The 19697-nt window shown below is 38.7% G+C and overlaps 1 long non-coding RNA gene across 1 annotated transcript; it reads left to right on the forward strand.

Moving 5' to 3' along the window:
• The first annotated feature begins 10073 nt into the window (after positions 1 to 10073).
• Positions 10074 to 11750, forward strand: LOC148852771 (uncharacterized). Its single transcript, XR_016099667.1, has 3 exons — positions 10074 to 10236; positions 10318 to 10407; positions 10540 to 11750. It is a non-coding gene; the product is annotated as an uncharacterized LOC148852771 (long non-coding RNA).
• The last annotated feature ends 7947 nt before the right edge of the window (positions 11751 to 19697 follow it).

A 19697-nucleotide genomic window follows, 5' to 3' on the forward strand; every position in this document is an offset into this window, starting at 1 on the left:
GCCCATAGAGCCCATGTGATGGGTTTCAGGGGTGCACTGTCCATAACAGTGTATTCAGCCAGGCCTTGTAACAAAGGCTGGGCTGAACCCATGTGGCTGATGTGTAGATCAATGCTTGGGTCCCACGCCATACAAGAAAGCCCAACTGGGCAGAAGTTAGGAGGCTAAGTGAGCATATAACCTTAATGGGCCTAAAGCCCATTTCGAACTGGGCTAATTTAAGTGGTTAAATATGGGGCGAATTCTAGAATGGATTAGCAGATAGGATAGGGTCTTAACCCTATACTAGATCTGAATGTGATTCAGATCTGGAAACCTCCTAATGAGATTAGGAGATGGCTGATTTAATCTACTGATAAGATAAGGGTTTATCCTTATCACCTAAATGGATATCTGATCCAAATCATATTTGGATCAGCAACTCCTAATGGGATTAGGGACTGATCCTTTAAGGTTAAAAAAGAAGGAAGGGGCGGCAGCCTTTTGACATCACAAGATCATCAGATTACTACAAGTCTTTAGAGCTGAAATCACAGAAGAGAGAATTCAGCATACCTGCGAAAATTCTCTCTTGCTGCCTCCTTCCTGCCACCGCCTCACCTGTCAGTTCGACCTCCCAATTAGAGGGATAAATCAAGATTCGATCTTGATATCAGTTCCTTGTGAAGGTACTGATAAAAAGTTGTGCTCATGTGCCATCCTGCTATTTCTTGCGAAGGACTAGGTTTTTGAAGAAGAACACTGTTGATTCTGCTCCATCCTTCAATGCGCCATCTTTAGTGGGAGCAGTCTTTGGATCCTTCTTGGGCGATTACACCTTCATTGGGAGATATTATTTCTCTGTATCAGGTTTAATCCTCTCCTACTACTTTTGTTCAGATCTGGTTCAGTTTATGGTTCAAGATTGATTCTTGAAAATATGATTTTCTAAATAGAGAATGTGATTCCTAGTTGAAGGTAGAGAAATTTTTTTGAAATTCGCCCACCTTATTCCACAAGATTTGGGCGTCCATACGATGAATCTCTCATCCCTTCAAACCGAAGGGTTAGGGTAGAGGGAGTGATAAGATGGCTTGAGTAGGGAATCCAATGATAGGGTTAGTCAATGGTTGAATGAATGAATTTGATTATGAGGGGGATCCCTATTTATAGGGAAAGATTTCAAGATCTCGAAAGGAAAGAGCCAAAAGCATTTGTTTTCTACTATGAAAGAGAATATTAGATTCATTATCGACCATTATGGAGCATTGCTAGGGTTTCGCCACATGTTCTTAAGGGATCTCTCAAAAGTTGACTTTCCTTTCACCCGAGGATCCTCATAACCCACGTGTTCGCATCTCACTTAACCGATTTGGCGTTAATGACGTCATTACTTAGCGGGCAACCTTTTTATCAATCCTACATGGCACCCGGTTATGCGTTTAACTTAAAATTACATGTACAACCGGTATTCAGACCTAGTTTGGGTGAACCACAATTCCGCAATGGTCCAAGGTGTATCGCAAGGTCACATGTGGCCAAGGTTCACCGCATAACCGCGCGTGTACAATATTCATCACAGGTTTAACTAAAACCTGTTTTAGACCTGTACCAAGCACAAATCCATTGCAATCATGCGTTGAACCATGTGCTCATCATGAGCATGTGATATGTTATAAGTTCATCACAAGTGATCGATGAACTACAAACCAATCGCAAGTGTCTATATGCTATCCATTTAGTATTTTTTGTGCTTCCAAGGATTGAGCGTGCACTATGTACCTATAAGAGGAGAATGAATTTTAAGAGTTAACTAAGTTTACCTATATGATGTGCACAATTAGAAGGATTTTAGAAACTAACCTTAGCTAGCCATTGTTCATTTTGACCGACATGACATTTGCTAACCACATTAGGTGTGTGATGGGCTTGATGAACCCGACCTTCAGGATTTTTTTTATTTCCTCATTAATCTTCAGGGTGACCTCTGGATTAAAGACTCATTGAGTTTACTTAACTGATTTGTATTTTGGATCAATTTATAAGGAATGCTTGATGAGATTCTGATCCAATCGAGGCATCTCGTTGTACGACTAGGCAAAAACATCTTGAAACTGTGATTTGGACAAGAAAAGGTTTGAGCATATGTAGGGAGATACAATTGTTGGGCTAAAATGTGGTATGCCTTTCAAGGGTGAGAATAAGGTTGTCTTATCATCTCCCTATAGTCTTGCGGACTGGACTTCATCTATGGCGTCGCTATTCTCATCAACTGAAAAGGTTTTATTGTTAGGTTTTCAATTTTATATTTTTTGTTTATTAGATTATAGATTGAAGTTATAGATTATGTAGCAAAAGTACCAACTGCATGGTGCACATTCCAAGAAAACAAAGAGACAATTCAGGAACTATTAGTAGAAATCAATGTTTTAGATGCCCTTGAAGAAAATAAACCACTATTCTTTGGCACTTACCTCATAGAAGTTGGGAAAAAATAATTAATCAGCCTAATAGCAGATGCTAGGTTGTAAAACCATGTAAGGCATGGAACCCTAGACATCATCTTCTTCCACTAATAAATCCTAATGTTTATCCTCCTGTCTTTCTCTCTTAAGAATGATATTTGGGTTATGACTCAAGACTCCAAACATATCTTGTTCAGATTTGCGGAGGAGGACTATCTGAAACTATGGCTTCATGAAGTTTTTAAGGTTAAATATTTTAGGGTAAATTTAAACTACCCTTATGGTTTAGCTAATTGACTAAGTGTATCCTTACTATTTGAAATTGACTAATGCCACCCCTATTGTTTTTGACAATTGTTTAATACTTCCCCTACCATTAGCGCTTGTTAACATAAAGATAAAATTAGACAATTTTACCCTTAGTTCTTCAAATTTTCAAAATAAAACAAGGAAAGGGGAAATAAATGTTGGTTCATCAAAACCCTAACCTTTCAGACCCAACAATGGTTAACCTTCCATCATCCTCTTCAACCTCTCTCTCTCTCTCTCTCTCTCTCTCTCTCTCTCTCTCTTCATCCCCTTCTTTTTGTTATTCTAGTTGTGTGCATCGGGAAAATGGCTCGCTTGGGCTAGGAATGGAGTCGCCACCCATCAAATTAAGAAGTGTAGATGATGGGACCTCCAAGCATTGCATCCAAACCATTTTTATCAAATAGTGACTCCAGAACCCGAGGCACCGGATAAACCAATCCAAGTAGGTCTCGGATGGGAGAGGGAAGGGATTAGGCACCCCTCTCCCTGGTCCAATGTGTGGGGCCCACATAGTAATTCGAAAGAAGTATAAACACAAAATAGGTAAATAATCAATTAAATAAGAACATAATACAAGAAAACAAATAAAGAACATAAACTCCGCAAAAGATTCTCCACCACTTATTTATATTTTTTTCTTTTCTTATGGAACCTTATTTGTCTTATGGATTTTATCTTTTTATTTTCTAAAATCCCTTACATTATTTTTTATCATTATCATGATTCCTTTCATTATTTTTATTTTTATCCTTCTTTTACCTTTCTATCTTTTTTTATTATTTGTTTTACCTTTTATTTTTATCCCTTGTAAACTTGTCCTACTTCTCAAGCTAAGTGTCAGGTTCATCTGATCAAACCTATTACTAAAATACTTTTGTTTTCCATTTTCATCATTTTTTATATCTTTGTATGTTTATTTATCGTTATTATCTTTCAACTCCGTTTGCTTCTGCTACCAACACCCCATCTCTTTTATTCTAATATGTAGATAGGAGAACCAACCCTACTCTATTATCTCCTCTCCTATCATCATGCTTTCTTCTTATCATTTTCATTATTGTTCTTATATCATTACCCAATCCTATTTTCCTTCATTTTAAGAGCCACAAGATAGATTGGTCGATAACCTTATCTGACTTGGTTACTAGGACATTAAACTATCAAGAAAGGTATCTCTAGACATAACCTCAAGCGGAAATAATTAACCCAAATCCATGATACTAGAAGAATTATAAATGAAAATATTTAAATAGATTAGCTTTCAACAAAGGAATCAGTAATCATTTAAAATGAGCAATAAATTACTGATGGAAATCCACTGGGACAAAACTGATTCATAGATGTTGCCCACTTCATCGGATTTTGACAAGGATTAGAACGATGTCACAAGTTTACATGAACCTTTGCCGTAGAGGATTTGTCTTCTAACAACAATGACAATCAGGGTGTTGGAGACAATCAGGATTTTTGGACATTCCGAATTAATTGGTGGCATTCGAATTGCCCAAGTGGGCCCAGATAAGATAGATCTGGAAAGGGATTGGTTCGACTAATTTGGAGCCTCGAAACAGAATCTATGTGTGATTAATGGGTAAACAAAGGCAACTTTGGGTTAATTTCATAGGTAGGATTTTTAGGTAGTCTGAGGTAATTGGTAAGGTTTGATTGGGCCAACTAGGCCTAGATTGGGCAGATTTGGAATCTTGCCAATCTAGAGCCTTGAAATGAAATCTTGGTATGATGTAGGGGTAAACAAAGGTGTTTTAGGCTGAAATTTTACAGGTGGGTATTTGGTGGTGTCCAGGATGATTGGTAAGGTTAGATTGGGCGGATCAGATAGATTTACAATTCTGTCATTTTAGAGTCTTGAAACGGAATCCAGGTGAAATAGAGGGATAAACAAAGGTGATTTGAGATGAAATTTTACAAGTGGGTATTTGGAGGTGCCTAGGACCTACTGGTGATGTCTTATTAGTCTTAGGGGGTTAGGATCATAGAAATTTAGGTCAACGGGATGTTTTGGAATGGAATCTTGGTTTGACGGAGGGGCAAATGAGAGAATCTGGGGTCGAAACTTTATAGGTAGGTGTTTAGGGAGGTCCAGTGTTTGATGGTTATGTCTGGTCTAATGGTTAAGGTGTAAATAGGGGTTGATCAGGGCCATCAGATAGGTATCATGAAGGTTTAATGGTTGATTCGAGATCTTTGGAGATGAAAGTTAGGCTTTCTAGGTGTTTCGGAGAGGTTGGATGGGTCTGATCTAGAATTTGAGGTGAATTGGGGATTTAAAAACGAGCCAAGCAAAAATTGGGTGCTAATAGCTACCCTTCTTTATTGTGAGGAGAAGACTACGAAACAATATAGACTAAAAGAAGCACCTAAAGATTTTTGTGAAGAGAAGAATTGGGAGAGGGTTAAAGTGAATAGAGAGGCAAAGAAGAGAAGTTCCCATGCAACATAGTTTCAACATGTTGAGGACATTTTATTCTTAGCAAAGTGACCTCTCTAAGGTATCAAGAACCTTTGGAATTGTGGTACATTTGCCTTAAATGAAAACAATAAAAACAACTAAGAATATGAAAACTATTTATTTTCAAAAAAATCCCCCCTCCTAGGTATTAGAAACCATGCTAAATCATAGTACATTTGTTGTAGAGGAATGCATTAAAAGTTGAGCAAAACACAACATGCAAAGCAACTTAAAATAGGATACTTAAGCTCATAACAAATAACAATCATAAACACAAACAGATATCCTTCATAAAACTTTTTAAAAGCCTTCATAAAACTCTTTGGAAACTTGGTAGAGGTCCTATGATTGATATAGCGTAACTGCTCTTTGGTCAGGTGAGGGGCATCCTTCCATTCAAGAGTAGACTACGCTTTAAAAGTTGGCAAAACACTCAAAAAATCTAGTAAGAGTTCAAAACGTTGTTCTTTCAGGTGTGTGACAGAGGCCAATGCATTATTAACATGATTCCTTAAGTTGCTATTCTCCTCTATGCTCTTTAGGGGATGATGAGGAATTTTGATGTAGTGGTGAGATTTTCAAAGGTTATGAGATTTGTGGACATGTTGCCATATGCCTAGAAATGAAGGACTTGCCATCAAGATTCTTGTTGCCAAAGTGTTTATTTCTTTTCATTTTTTTATGTGTGTTATGCTATGGCTCAAATAGTAATTTTCTGAAAATCAGGAAAACAACAAGATTTATGCTATGCGATGATGTGAAACAATGTTAATTTCTTCACTACAAGGGACTTTAGTGCCATGAAAGACTTTAATGCCAAAATGGACTTTGAAGCAGATATAATTCAAATGAATAGTTAATGATTTCTTATTGAAGCAGATGATTTCTATGCTGAAAGATGAGGAACTGATGTTGAATTTTCTGCCACAAGGTAATTTAGTGCCTTAAAGGACTTTGATGCCATAAGTGGCTTTAGTGCCATGATGAACTTTACTGCTATAATGGACTTTGAAGCAGATATAATTCAAATGAGCAGTTAATGGTTTCTAATTGAAGTAGATGTTTTCTATGTTGAAAGGTGAGGAATTGATTTAAACAAATGATTTCCACGAGGGGCTTTGAAACTAACATAATTCAAATGAGAAGTTCACGATTTAAACAGATGAGTTCCATGTCTAGTGTGCGTTAGACCATGAAATATTGGTACTTTGTCACGAGGGACTTTGATGTCATAACGGACTTTAACGCCACAAGCGACTTTGATACCAACATAATTCAAATGAGAAGTTGATGATTTAACAAATGATTTTCATGTCTAATGTGCGTTAGGCCGTGAAGTATTGATACTCTTCCACGAAGGACTTTGGTGCTATAATGAACTTTAATGTTGAAAGGATGAGACATCCATCATATGGATGGCCGAACCTTGTAGGAAGGTTGGGCGAAATTTCAAAATTTCTCTCTCCCATATAGGAGTTACATTCCTTATTTTAGAAAACTGCATTTTCAATGAACAATCTTGAATCAAAACTGGACTTGATCTAAAACCAAAAGGAGGAGAGGCATATACCTGATACGAAGTAGCAGTAACTCCCAATGAAGGTGTTCATGCACAAGGAGAAAACCAAAACCCGCTTCCACTGAAGATGACACAATGTGTAGTGAAGTAGGATCAGTAGGACGGCTCTTCAGTAAGAACCGAATTATTCGACATGAATGGAGTAGAGGGCCGGTGAGCACATCTTCATATTGATTCTTCTACCAAGAAGCAATATCAAGAACAATTCTTGATCACTTTCACAAGTGGAGATCAAATTGGGTAGGGGCGGCAAGAACAAGAAAGAAATCTACAGATTGTTGTGTCGTATAACTGAGTAATTCACCCCCTTTATTTATATCCTTCTCAAGATCAGCCTCCTAATCTAATTAGGAGAGAGTTCCTTAATCCAAATCCGATATTTGTATCTAGACTCTTAAATCCTATATTGCCTCCTTTTAATTAACTAACTTAAGTCCAATTCAAATTGAGCTTTAGGTCCATTAGGCTTATGTGCTCACTTACCCTCTTAACATGATGCCCAATTGGCTCTCTTTGTATGGAGTGGAACCCAAACATTGATCTATACATCAGCTACATGGGTTCAACACCATGGACTCTTAATGGGCCAAACATTTACAATAAATAGTCCTTGGGTCCAGCCACCTAATGAAAACCCAAGGACTGTGGGCAGATGCAAGATTATCCCATCAAGTATTACCCTCAATGGTCTTACACTTAACCTCTCAGCCCATAATGATCAAACACTGTTCGACAAGAGATGACATCTCCCTCAGCTACAAGAAATAGTGTTGCACTCTCTACTCACATGGATCCTGAGAATTAAATCCTTTTGCAAATATTTTGAAACCATAATATATATATTGCATAAAAACAAATTTCAACGTTTGAAATCAATTTCCAGTAGTTTAGGTTTCCTTCAGAGAGAATGCATCCCCCATCATTCACTTTGTCCGACAAAGGGACTGATCATGTCACAATGATCACCCACTCAGATGAATTCTCAGACTATCCCAACATACCTAGGTTTTGACCCCCTCTAAGGATCTCATTAATTAGCATGTCAAAGACAGCCCAATCCGACACCTAGTGCAGTACCATAATTGAGTCTAGGGGTAAGGTGTAACATTCCAGTTTTGACCATCTATCTCCAAGGTCCAAGGCAATACTGGAATTTTGGTCCGAATCAAGGTTTCAAAAAAACCCACACTGGAAGTACCTCAGGTCTCACCCTGGCAGCCGAGACAAACCACCCCAGCTTACTTAGTGGCACATCAGTGTCAGCCTTGGCAGGATAAATCTCCCTAGATCTATCCAATAGCTATAAAGATTCTAAACTAACACGAGTCTCATAGGTTTCCAGTTTAAGAGTATTACATAGAAACATACAAAAACACATGAATCAATTATGTACTTTTATCATTTACAATAAATGACAACAAGTACATCAATCTGATTGGAGCTAAGGGCATACACTGTTTAACAAATGCCACAAGGGACTTTGATGTCATGAGGAACTTGAAACAAATATAATTCAAATGAGAAGTTTGTAATTTAAACAGATGATTTCTAAATCTAAAGTGCGTTAGCCGCAAAACATTGATACTCTATCGCGAGGGACTTTAGTGTCATGAAGGATTTTAATACCACAAGGGACTTTAATGCCACGAAGAACTTTAAGCAAATATGATTATCATGATCAAACACCGATTTTTTGTGCCAACGTGTGGGAAATGATATGACTATGTAGAGGTTGGAAGATTTTAAAAAGCATGGTATGATTAACTAGAAAACGCAATTCATCATGTAATGAAATGACCTTCAAATGGAATTTTTAATTAATCAATCAATTGAGGAAACACAATGCATTTTTCCTCTTAAACAAAATGAGGTATGATTAAAAACTAAATACAATGGAGATGATATGCAAAATGCCATATTCAAATGATTTAAAGGAAGGGATACTCAAAGATAGTTAAATTTGGGAATTTCCCATATTTGAATAAGAGCTTCCTTGGAAAGTAACGGTCGACATATTTCAAATCTTAAAGACATAAACATTGGATATGTAATGATTGTTGATCAAAGATTCACATCAAGAAACACCTATCAGAAGGAGGTTACTCTAGTCTAGATCAATTATGAAGGATAATTCACAAAGGAAATTATTGTTTAATTTTGCATAGAGAAGATTATGATTCATCAGAATGGTGCTGATCGAAGTTTCAAAAGAGAGATGAACCTAAATTTGCTCAACTAGGTTGATCGCATGTTTTTGATGCAAGGTACCTTCAATGAGAAGGTTCTTCTTTTGGACCATTTTGCCCCCGGTTTTAAAGGATCACCGAGCTCAATTTCTTCTTCTTTTTTTCTTGTTATTTTTTTCACTTCTCCTTTTTTTCAATTCCTTCCTTGCTAACTCAATAGGTTTGTCTAGTGCTACTTACCAATTTCTCAAATGCTTGAATCTATATTTAGGGCTTTATTAAAAATTATGCTTTTGTGCTTTCATTTTTCTTCAATTAAACACCATCGCAATCATAAATGAAACAACGTGCTCTTCTTGTATTTAAATACTATGTGTCAAGAACCATTAGGGAGGACTTTATTATAGGATGAAATGTAAATGGGTAAGGCTAAAACAAAATCCAAGAACGGATGTAATTACGGAACAAATTCTCAATGGTTTGCTCATCACATCTGCCCTAATTTTTTCTTGTTTGCTTTTCTCTTTATTCTTTGTAGCAATTGGTTACTCGGTTCTTCTTTGATGCCTCATTCTATCATTTTTTTCTTCTCATTTTTTATTTTAATTTTAAACACTTGCCCCAAATTTTCTTCTTTTTTTTCTTTTTTTTTTCTTTCCAAAAAAACTTGTTCAGATTTACACACAATTAAAAATATGACATACGCATCCTATGAGGATTTATTTGAAGGAACGGTTCCTACAAAAGCTCAAAGGGATAACTAGCGAAATGAATAATAAAGAGGGTTTGATGAAAAGGGATAAAGCAATCAGCCAAAAGAGGGTTTCCCATCATTTATCCATCAAATGCATAACTAATAGGAAATAAATATATGTCGAGCACAATTTGAATTCCACTGACTCAAGGGTAATTATGTCATTTGACATCTTCATGACTTTAATGTTCTAAGATTACTCAAATGAGAGTGATTCTTTCTCCCTTCTTTTTTCTTCTTTCTTCTTCTAGCCCTTAGGAAAGAAGCATCCGGCCTCCAATCCTTTCCCTGTTTAATTAGCAATTCAATAGGTTAATACGACGTCTGCATTCTATGTTGACTCAGAAAACATATTAAAAGGATTGCATACCCCATTGCAATCAACCATCTCGGTTCCTCCTGCCATAGTGGTTACTATTCCCATCGCCGGTGGGCAACTGAAAAAGATGGCTCCCCGTCCTCGGTGGAAGGAGTCAAAAAGCTTTGGATTGGTAAGCTTATATAATTCTTGTTCGATTTATGTTTGAATTTGTTGTGCCATCTGCTATTGTGTACTAAATTTACTATTGCAGTCATTTGTGTTAAAGCAGGTCGATGTTAGTGAGGCTCGCCCGGAAGCTGAAAACCCACATGTCCCTTCTGAGGGTGTTGTGGGTGAAAAGGTATGTGTAGTTCAATTGCTTATTTGCTTCCCTAATGTATTCTATTGTTTTGTTTTAATCGCATCCTTTTGCCTTATCGCATGGATTCTGTGATATGAACTTAGCGGATGTCTCAATGGTTCTTGTGATTAGGTGCTTGGTGGAAGATCATAAGTCTTTGCAGCCCCTTATCGAGGAGCAGAACTCATCTGAGCGCCTGTCTCTTTACCCAGAGGATGCGGGTGTTCAAGCATGCGCTGACAAGGATGTTGCTGCCTACGAGTTTGTGCCTGGCGAGCCTAGGTGAGAACAAGAATCCTCTGTACCTGTGCAAGAACATCCCCCCAGGGGTGTGATGGGTGAGGCAGAGGCAGCTCAGAGGCTTGAACCCTCTACATCGGAGCAGCCCCCCTTCTAGTCCAATAAGCGAGTCAGGGCATGAACAGAGGCTCTCTGTTGCGGACTATGGGGAGGAGCTTGAGAATGGCTATTGTTGTAGTGCCTGAGCAGCCTCGTTGGGATTCGATGTTGGGATCTCAGCGAGAGGAGGAGCCCGAATCCTGTGCAGAGGTAGCAGTGGTGCAATCCCAACATTACAAGGCTTCAGTGGATCCAAATGTACATTCAGAGACTTAGCCTGAACCTGATCCTGTGGATGTTGAGACTTCGTCGCCATCTCAGCCTAGGTCATATGTGCAGGAACTCACATTGGTGTGTCAAGAGCTCAAGATTACTGTGAAAAGCAGAAGCTCGTGCCTCTAGGTTACTCTATTTTCAATTCGGTCACCATTCAGGGTCTTTGCGAGCATGAAAAGTATGTCATTTCGAACTCTATTTTCGATTTGGTAACGTCCCACCAGGGGTCATGGGTGTGTCATTGAACACTATAGCGGCGGTGATGAATTGTATTATGGACCAATCAAGAGATGAACTTTCATGGTCTAGTTTTGCCCATTAGATGAGTACTTGTGCACCATTTTCCTCCTTGGGTTTCAGGATGGATCGGATTGAAGAGAGGATGGCTCTTTTGGCACACATTTTCTGGAAGGCCAGCTACCAGGAGTCCAAGCCTCTAACTGCGAAAGCTTCTGATGAGCTCCGCCAATGCCATAGGGTAGTCCAAGCAAATCCTATGAAGGCCAAGGAAAAGTTAAATGCTATGTGTGACGAGTGTGCCCGCGAACAGAAAATAGTATAGCATATGAGGCAGGAGATAAGGAGATTACAGAAATCCAATTAGTTCCGAGGAGATTACCCGCATAAGGGACGAGTGATATAGGGAATGAAATTTTTGTTGTACTCATATGTTATGTAAAGAAGATTGTCATTCTTAATGAAAAGGAAATTGTGTTCATATTTTCTGAATGTTGTCCACTATCGCTTTTGTTTTTGAATCTTTGTCGATTGTATCCCTCTTTGGTTAATGAGGTTCTGCCTTTGTGCGAAATATAAGGTTAAAAGTAATGCTGGTGGGTTCATTAGGTTGAACGTAGTGCTAGTAGGCTCATTGGGCTGAGCACAGTGTTAATAAGCCCATTAGACTGAATGTATTTTTCAGTAGTCTGGGCTCCCATTGGGTAGCAGCAGGGCTTACCAATTCGTCTTGTATGTAAGACTGAAAGGTGTCGCTTTGCAATGAGCAGAATGCATACTGTTTGTGCGATGCAAAGTGATTTCGCTCTTTGGGTAGGTGACTGTACCCAAGGTATATGAACATTGTTACATAACAATAGCAGATCGTCGCTCTGTTACTGCCTGAGATTGTGCCCCTCACTTGCGGTGTGTAAATTGCCTGTGGCCGTTACAGTCATGCTTACTGTAGTCAGGTCGTTACCATCTCGTCCTGGGCATGCAATCTTATACCTACTACAAAATGTTTCATCGCATGTGTCATCTCTTTTTAGACCATTGTGGGGTGGACTGATCGCCTCATCACATCTCAGAATGCTAAGTGCTAACCTTCATTGCCGCACTTGGTGTTGCTACAACTCGATCAAGTTAAGTACTAAGGTTCGTTGCTGCATCTATTGCTGCTACATATATTGTTTGCTATGGTCCTTGGGTTTCCAAGGTCTTCTTGAGTTTTCTAGGGCATGTTATTTATATTTGAGAAAACAAAGTGTCAGAATTTTTCATCGCACCTGGTTTTGCCAAGGTCTTCTTGTATTTGCCAGGGTAGTTCCTCGCAGTTCAGATTGATAAGTGTTAGGACTTTGTCGTTGTGCTTAGTATTTCCAGGGCCTTCCAAGGGATTCTAGGGCATATGTCATCGCCTCTTAGGAGTTCAATGTTTGTATTTGTCATCGTATTTGATGTTATTAGTGTAATTCATCGCTTCTTAGAAAGTTCAGTATTGGGATTCGACGTCACACCTGGGGTTGCCAGGGCCTTCCTGGCAGACTAGGGAATATGTCATCGAACCTACCAGAATAGGGCCTTTCAAGAAAACCAGGGTATATGTCATCACACCTACCAGAATAGGGCCTTCCTGGAGGACCAAGGTATATGTCATCGCACTTGTCAGAATAGGGCCTTCCTGGCGGACCAGGATATAGATAGTAATATGAATAACAAACATAGTTGTGAAAGAGAAATTTGATCAATTTATTCAAGATTGATGAAAAGTACATAATATTATTTACTTCAAATTAATGGAATGTACAAAAGTAATATAACAAGCTTTACTGATGATATATATAAACATGCTTTGATGATGCGTACAAAATAGGGTTTACATTGTTAATCATTACATAGCTTCAACCAGTGCACATTAATTATTCATCTTATTCATTTGTAGCTACATTTTTAGTACACAATATCCTATTGCGTGTGCTTCTTCAAAAATGTAGTGCCCGACCCAATAAGGTGCAAACTTGCCAGCTGATTTACCTTGTTTGACATGAAGTGTCGTATTCAGTACCTTGTCGTTCTCTTTGAATTTTCTAGGCTTCACTAGTTTATTAAAGTTAGAGGCCATGAGTTGTTTGTATTTAATCTGTTTTTGTAGTGATTTCTCTCTAGCATCCTCTATGCATTCTACTCTATCATTGAGCTTTTGGTTCATCGCATCTGTCTAGATGTGTTTTCCCATTACATAGGCTACTCGGGCAAACACTGTCTGTATCTCCGCCGGTAGAACTACTTCCTGGCCATATACCAAAGAACAGGGTGTTGCTTGTATACTTTTTTTTATTGTTGTGAGATTAGCACAAAATGTTTCGGACAAATTTTTTGCCCAATCCTTTTACTTCTCTGCCACCATCTTCCTCAGCATTTTCAACACGGTCTTATTGGTTGCCTCTGCTTTTCCATTCCCATATGGGTAATAGGTTGTGGATGTGCCAAATCTTGCCCCATACTGTCCCAATAGGTCCCAGACTTTCTGATTCTTTATCAATAACCCATTGTCCGTTAGAATCCTCATCAGAACCCCAAACTAGTGGACTATGTGCTACCATAAAAAGTTTGCAATGTTCTCTACACAAATTCTCCATAGTGGTATAACCTCCACCCACTTTGTGAAATAATCCATGGCTACTATAATGAAACAATATCCCAAGGAAGGTGGGTGTATTTTGCCTATTAAATCTACCCCCCAAGTGTGGAAAGGCCATGGTGTAATAACGGGGTAAAGGTCATTAGCTGCTTGGTGTATCCGTTCGGCATGTACTTGGCACTTGTGGCACCTTCATACATGCTTTTAGGTATCTTCCAGTATTGTTGGCCAATAGAATTCTAGGTGCAGGATGTGGTTGTGTAAGGCTAGTTCTCCCTAGTGTGGGGTTGGTTTAGAGCTATGGGCTGCATCTAGTGCTTCTTCTATTTCTTCATTGGCTAGGCATCACAGAGGTTTCCCAATATAAGACTTTCTATACAGCGATCCATCATGTAGATAGAATCTTTTGGCCTTTGCTAAGAACTTCCTTCTCATAACCGGGTCAGCTGGTGTGATGTTGTTTTCAGTGGTCTATGTACATGTTTATCGAGTATGTATCACCTATTGTGAGGCACTCATTCTTGTCTGTCTCTGGGATACACTTCTCACAATCATTGTGAGTCTTGGTTGCATTTGTTTTCATCTCTAGACAATAGTATCCCAACCTTTGTAGTCTCCTGTAAAGTGTCATAGTCACATCACCATAGTAACTTTTATGAGTTTTATTCAAAACTACTTCTACCTCTTTGGGCCCTAAGCATCCTGACCTAACTCCATCTACCATTCTGTGGTATAACACCCCACTCAGCAGTTGGAACCATAGTAAGACCTTGCTATCCTGCATCACCTCTGTTGGGTTTCTTAACTTCTGTATAATGTTGCATCTCTAATCTTCCATTGTTATGTCATCTTTTCTCTCTTCCTAGTGTCAAAATCTTTCTGTCGATGGTTCACAGTGCATCTGAATTGTTATGTTGATTGGGTTCTCACTTGGCTGTATTTTGGATCCTAGTGTGGTTAATGTGTTGGCATATTTATTTTTGGCTCTATTCTGGTGCTCATAGGTTTGGAAAAATTGTCAACTCCTTTACTGTTGTGCTGCCATTCATCTACCCAATCACTAGTTTAGAGTCCCTTATCATCTTTACTTTCTTTGCTCTGGAGTCCCTGGCTACTATTAGGCCCAATACCAGTGCCTCATACTCTGCTATGTTGTGTGAACGGAGTAACTATAACTGAAAGGAATAGGTTGAAGTGTCTCCGACAGGTCAAGTCAATGGGACTCCAGTTCCTGTGGAGGTGTTTGTACTACTCCCATCGATGGTTAAGGTCCATTCTCCATCTTCTACTACTACAATGATGGGTAATTCTCTGGGTACCTCTTCAGAGTTGAGGAAAATATCATTAGTTGGGAAGGCAGATAGGAGGTTTGCTACTGCTTGACACTTAATTGCCTTTGGTTGGGTGTAGTCAATGTTATACTCATTTAGTTGCATCATCCACTTCACAAGTCTCCTTGAGAGTGGAGGTCTGTCAATGAAGTATTTGATTGGATCATTTCTTGCTATCAACTTCACCTTCTGGCTTAGGATGTAGTGTCTAAACTTCTATGGTAAAGATTAACGCCAAACATTGCTGCTCCATATGGGAGAAGTTCATTTCTACCGGCTTCAAGGTTCTACTAGCATAGTATATCGAACACTCAATGTCCTCATCATTTTCCTGAGTTAACAAACATCCAACGGCCTTTGAGTTTGATGATATGTACACCTTAAAATCCTAGCTACTCTTTGGTGGTGACATGGTTGGGGCTATGGCAAAAGTGTTTATCAATAGGTTGAAAGCATCTTGATGTTCCGTTGACCACTTGTACTCTGTGGACTTCTCGGTCAACTTTAGTAGGGGTATCACCGCATGTGCTAGGCCGGTGATAAACCTTCTAAGGTAGAAGACTTTCCCTAGGAAGGTTTTAGTTGACTTAGTGTTTGGAGGGGTTAAATCTAGGACTGCTTTCACTTTTACTTCATTTGGGCGGATGCCGGTTTGGTCAACTTTGTTCCCCAGAAACATCCTAGACTATAATCCGAATGCACACTTCAGTGGGTTGAGCCTTAGGTTGAAAGCCCTGCATCTAGTGAAAACTTTTCTAAGTACGTTGGAGTGATCTTCACTTTTCTTTGCTTTCACCACTATGCCATCTACATAGCACTCAACCTCATTGTGCATCATGTCATGAAACACACTCGTCATCGCTCTTTGGTATGTAGCTCTAGCATTCTTCAAACCAAAGGGCATCGTCTTGAAATAAAAGTTCCCAATTGGCATTCTAAATGTTGTGTGGTGGATCTACAGGGTCCATATGGATATGATTGTATCCGTTGTAGGCATCTAGGAAGGAAAACAATTGGTTCATGACCGTTGAGTCCATGAGGATGTCCATATTTGGTAGCAGAAACTCATCTTTGGGACAGGCCTCTTTCAGGTCCTTGAAGTCGACGCAACACCTAGGGTAGAGGTGGGAAAATCAGTATGCTAATTTCATTCTAATGATTGTAAACTAATGTACTATGACTTGGATACTAACCTTAGTTGTTCATTCTTCTTTTTTAATGGAACCACATTGGCTAACCACTGCAAGTGAGCGATGGGCTTGATGAAGCCTACACTCAGAAGTCATTCAACCTCTTCTTTGATTTTCAGTGTTATTTCTAGCTTGAAGACCCACTACAACTGTTTCACAGGTTTGAATTTGGGATCGATACATAACAAGTGCTTGACTAGTGCTAAGTCCAACAAGGGCATCTGGCCATACAACCAAGCAAACACGTCCTGGAACTCTGTAAGAGAAAACATGGTTCAATTTGGTTTCAACAAATGTCCTAATTTTTGCAATAAGGAAAAGAAAGGTTTTTGTACCTTTCAAAAGATCAAATGACCTATGCCTTTCCTCAGGTTCTAGCCTGGCCAAGATATATAATGGCCTTTTCTCTACTCCTTTTGTGGCTACACTTCTTCTAATGGTTTTGCCACAACATCAATGGAATCCTGCATGTGCTTGGGTGGCGTGTGGACCTCATCATAATACACTATAACCTCTCTATTTTGCCCTTGTATTTTGGTGATTTTTAGTATTTCTTTACATTGATAATTGTATGCACTAATTTATTGCATCGTACCTTTGATTCTGGTGGGCTTTGTTTTGTTTGTTCATAATCTTTTTGCAATGAGATCATCATGATATCCTCCCCGAGATCACCTAGAACTCTTGGGTAATGGTGAATGGCCCTATCGCAACCATCAATTCAATGGACCCTTCTATGATGGACGCATTGCCATTGATATCTATAACCTCCATAGGTAATCCCTTCACTATCTCCTTTTGAATATTCATGAGTTTTAGAGTATGGACAAAGATCAAGTTCACTGAACTCCCCTGATCGATCATGGATTGTCGCATCTCATAAACCCCTATCTTGGTTGTAATGTATAGGGGCCAGTTGTGGTGGGGATCAGTGGCCAGCATGTCATCCAGTGTGAATTCTACATGAGATTTATGTTCGAAGGGTTAGGATCCATCATATGTATGGTTGAACCACGCTAGATGGTTGGGCAAATTTTCAAAATTTTCCTAATCCTTCTGGAAATTTCCCTATTTTTGAAAAATTGCATTTTTCATCAGTAGTGCACTGAACCGAACAATATTTGAAACTAATTAAAGAGGGAGATTTATACCTGATACATATACCACAAATGTAGATCCCAAGTTAGAAGTTCACACCCAAATCAGTCCTAAAACTAGCCTCCATAAAATATGGCGTAGTGTGTAGGTGAAGCTAATTCAGCAAAACTACAACCCAACTTCTTAGGTAGAACTGGGGAAGGTGAGGCTAAAGTTCCTCTAAATTTTTTAGCAAAAATCATAAGAAAATTGATCTTTATCAATCCTTGAAATCTTAGGTCATGATTGGGTTTTTGGAAGACAAAAGGGAAGAAGAGAGAACAAGAAAGAGTGGTGTTCTATTCTAGTTTTCCATGTTCCTCTTTTATCTCTATATGGAGCACTTCTCCTAATCAAGTTAGGAGTTAATCCAAATCTAATTTGGATCTAGACTCTATAAAAAGATAACCCTTATCCTCTTAAGCGGATGGGTGCTCCATACCAATTTCCAAACCTAAATTCAACCCAAAAAAGTTGTCATGTGACAACTTACTTAATCTTAATAATTATGGGCCTTAGGCCCATTTCCATCAAAAGCTCATGACCCAAGATATTGCATGGCCAATTTAGGCCTGATTTGTATGGTGAGCACATTATTATGAGCTCAATATGAGCCCAACATTTACACTTAAATGATCATTGAATTCAATCATCCTATGAAGACCCAAGGATAATGGACTTAAGTAAAATAAATTCATTAAGTAATCAAACCTAAATAGTTTCTTACACTTAACCTCTCGGCCCATAATAATCAAACATTACCCGGCAGGGAATGAACTCTCCTCCCCTGGCTGCAAGGTATAGTGCCGCACTCTCAGCTCAGATAAATCTCGAGAATTAAAACCTTTTGAAAACATTTTTCATAAAACATAATATATATATATATCATATAATTATATTTTGCAAAATCAAATCCCAAACACTATTGAAATCCACTATCGGCAGTTTAGGTTTCCATCAAAGAGAGTGTAAGCCCCACCATTCACTTTGTCTGACAAAAAGGATGATCCTACCACTATGATCACCCACTCAAGTGAATTCTCAAACTGCCCCAACATACCCAGTTTTGACCCTCAATGGATCTCAATAATTAGTATATTAAAGGTTGTCCAATCCAACATCTAGTGTAGTACCATAATCAAGTCTAGGGGTTATGTATAACATTTTAGTTTTGCCCATCAATCTTCAAGGTCTTGGGCATAACTAGAAAATGACCCCAACCTACATGTGCTTTAGGTCTAATCCTAGCAACTGAGACAAACTGCCCCAACTTCTTTGGCAATACATCAGTGTCAGCCTTGACAAGGTAAACTCCCCAAGTCTAGCCAATGGTTGAGAACTTTCTAAAATAACATAAGTGTAAGCATTGAAAAGCAGCTCACTTGGGACTGATTTGGAGTCACCACCCATCACTAATGCAAATTGGGAGTGATGGGCCTCTCGGGTTATTTATACATAATCATTTTGGTCCAAGTAGTGACTCCATGCATAAGGTAATGGTTAGACTGATCTGACCGGCCTATGTAAGACTTGAATGGAAAATGGAAGGGATTAGGCACCGCTTTCCCATATCGGATAGGTAGGGTGAGGAAAACCCAATGTTAAAACATAAGTGAACTAATTAATCCATGATTTGAAAATATGTGAGAATAAAAAGACAAAAAGCATTATTAAATAGATTAGAATCACATCACAACATAAAAGGGGAAAACTAATAAGAGTGACTCCCTTGTGAAATATCATCCAAATAACCAATGATGCCATAATCAATATGAAGTAAACACGATAGCCTATATTAAAAGGGTTTAATTAAGTTCTCTGTGTCGAGTGTCGAGAGGTTGAAGAAGATCAACAAAAAACCACCGTGTTGGTGGAAGCAAAGAGAGAGAGAGAGAGAGGGAGCTACAGCTATCAAGAGGTTGAAGAAGATCCACCAAAAAGCGTCCCCCTGGCCGATCCTCCTTCGTAAAATAACTCAGTTTGGTTTTATATTAAGGCGTAATGGCAATTTCATAATTTTGTGAAATTTAAGGACATTTTAGTCGATTCGATCAGAAAGGGGTAAATGGGGATATTTTTTAATGAAATTTGATAGGGTAGGTTTTTTGGGCATTCCAAATCAATTAGTAGTGCTCGGATCAAGGGAACTTAAGGTAC

This window comes from Nelumbo lutea, chromosome 5 (genome assembly GCF_056320005.1).
Source record: "Nelumbo lutea isolate HS-2025 chromosome 5, American lotus-T2T, whole genome shotgun sequence".
Lineage (NCBI taxonomy): Eukaryota > Viridiplantae > Streptophyta > Magnoliopsida > Proteales > Nelumbonaceae > Nelumbo > Nelumbo lutea.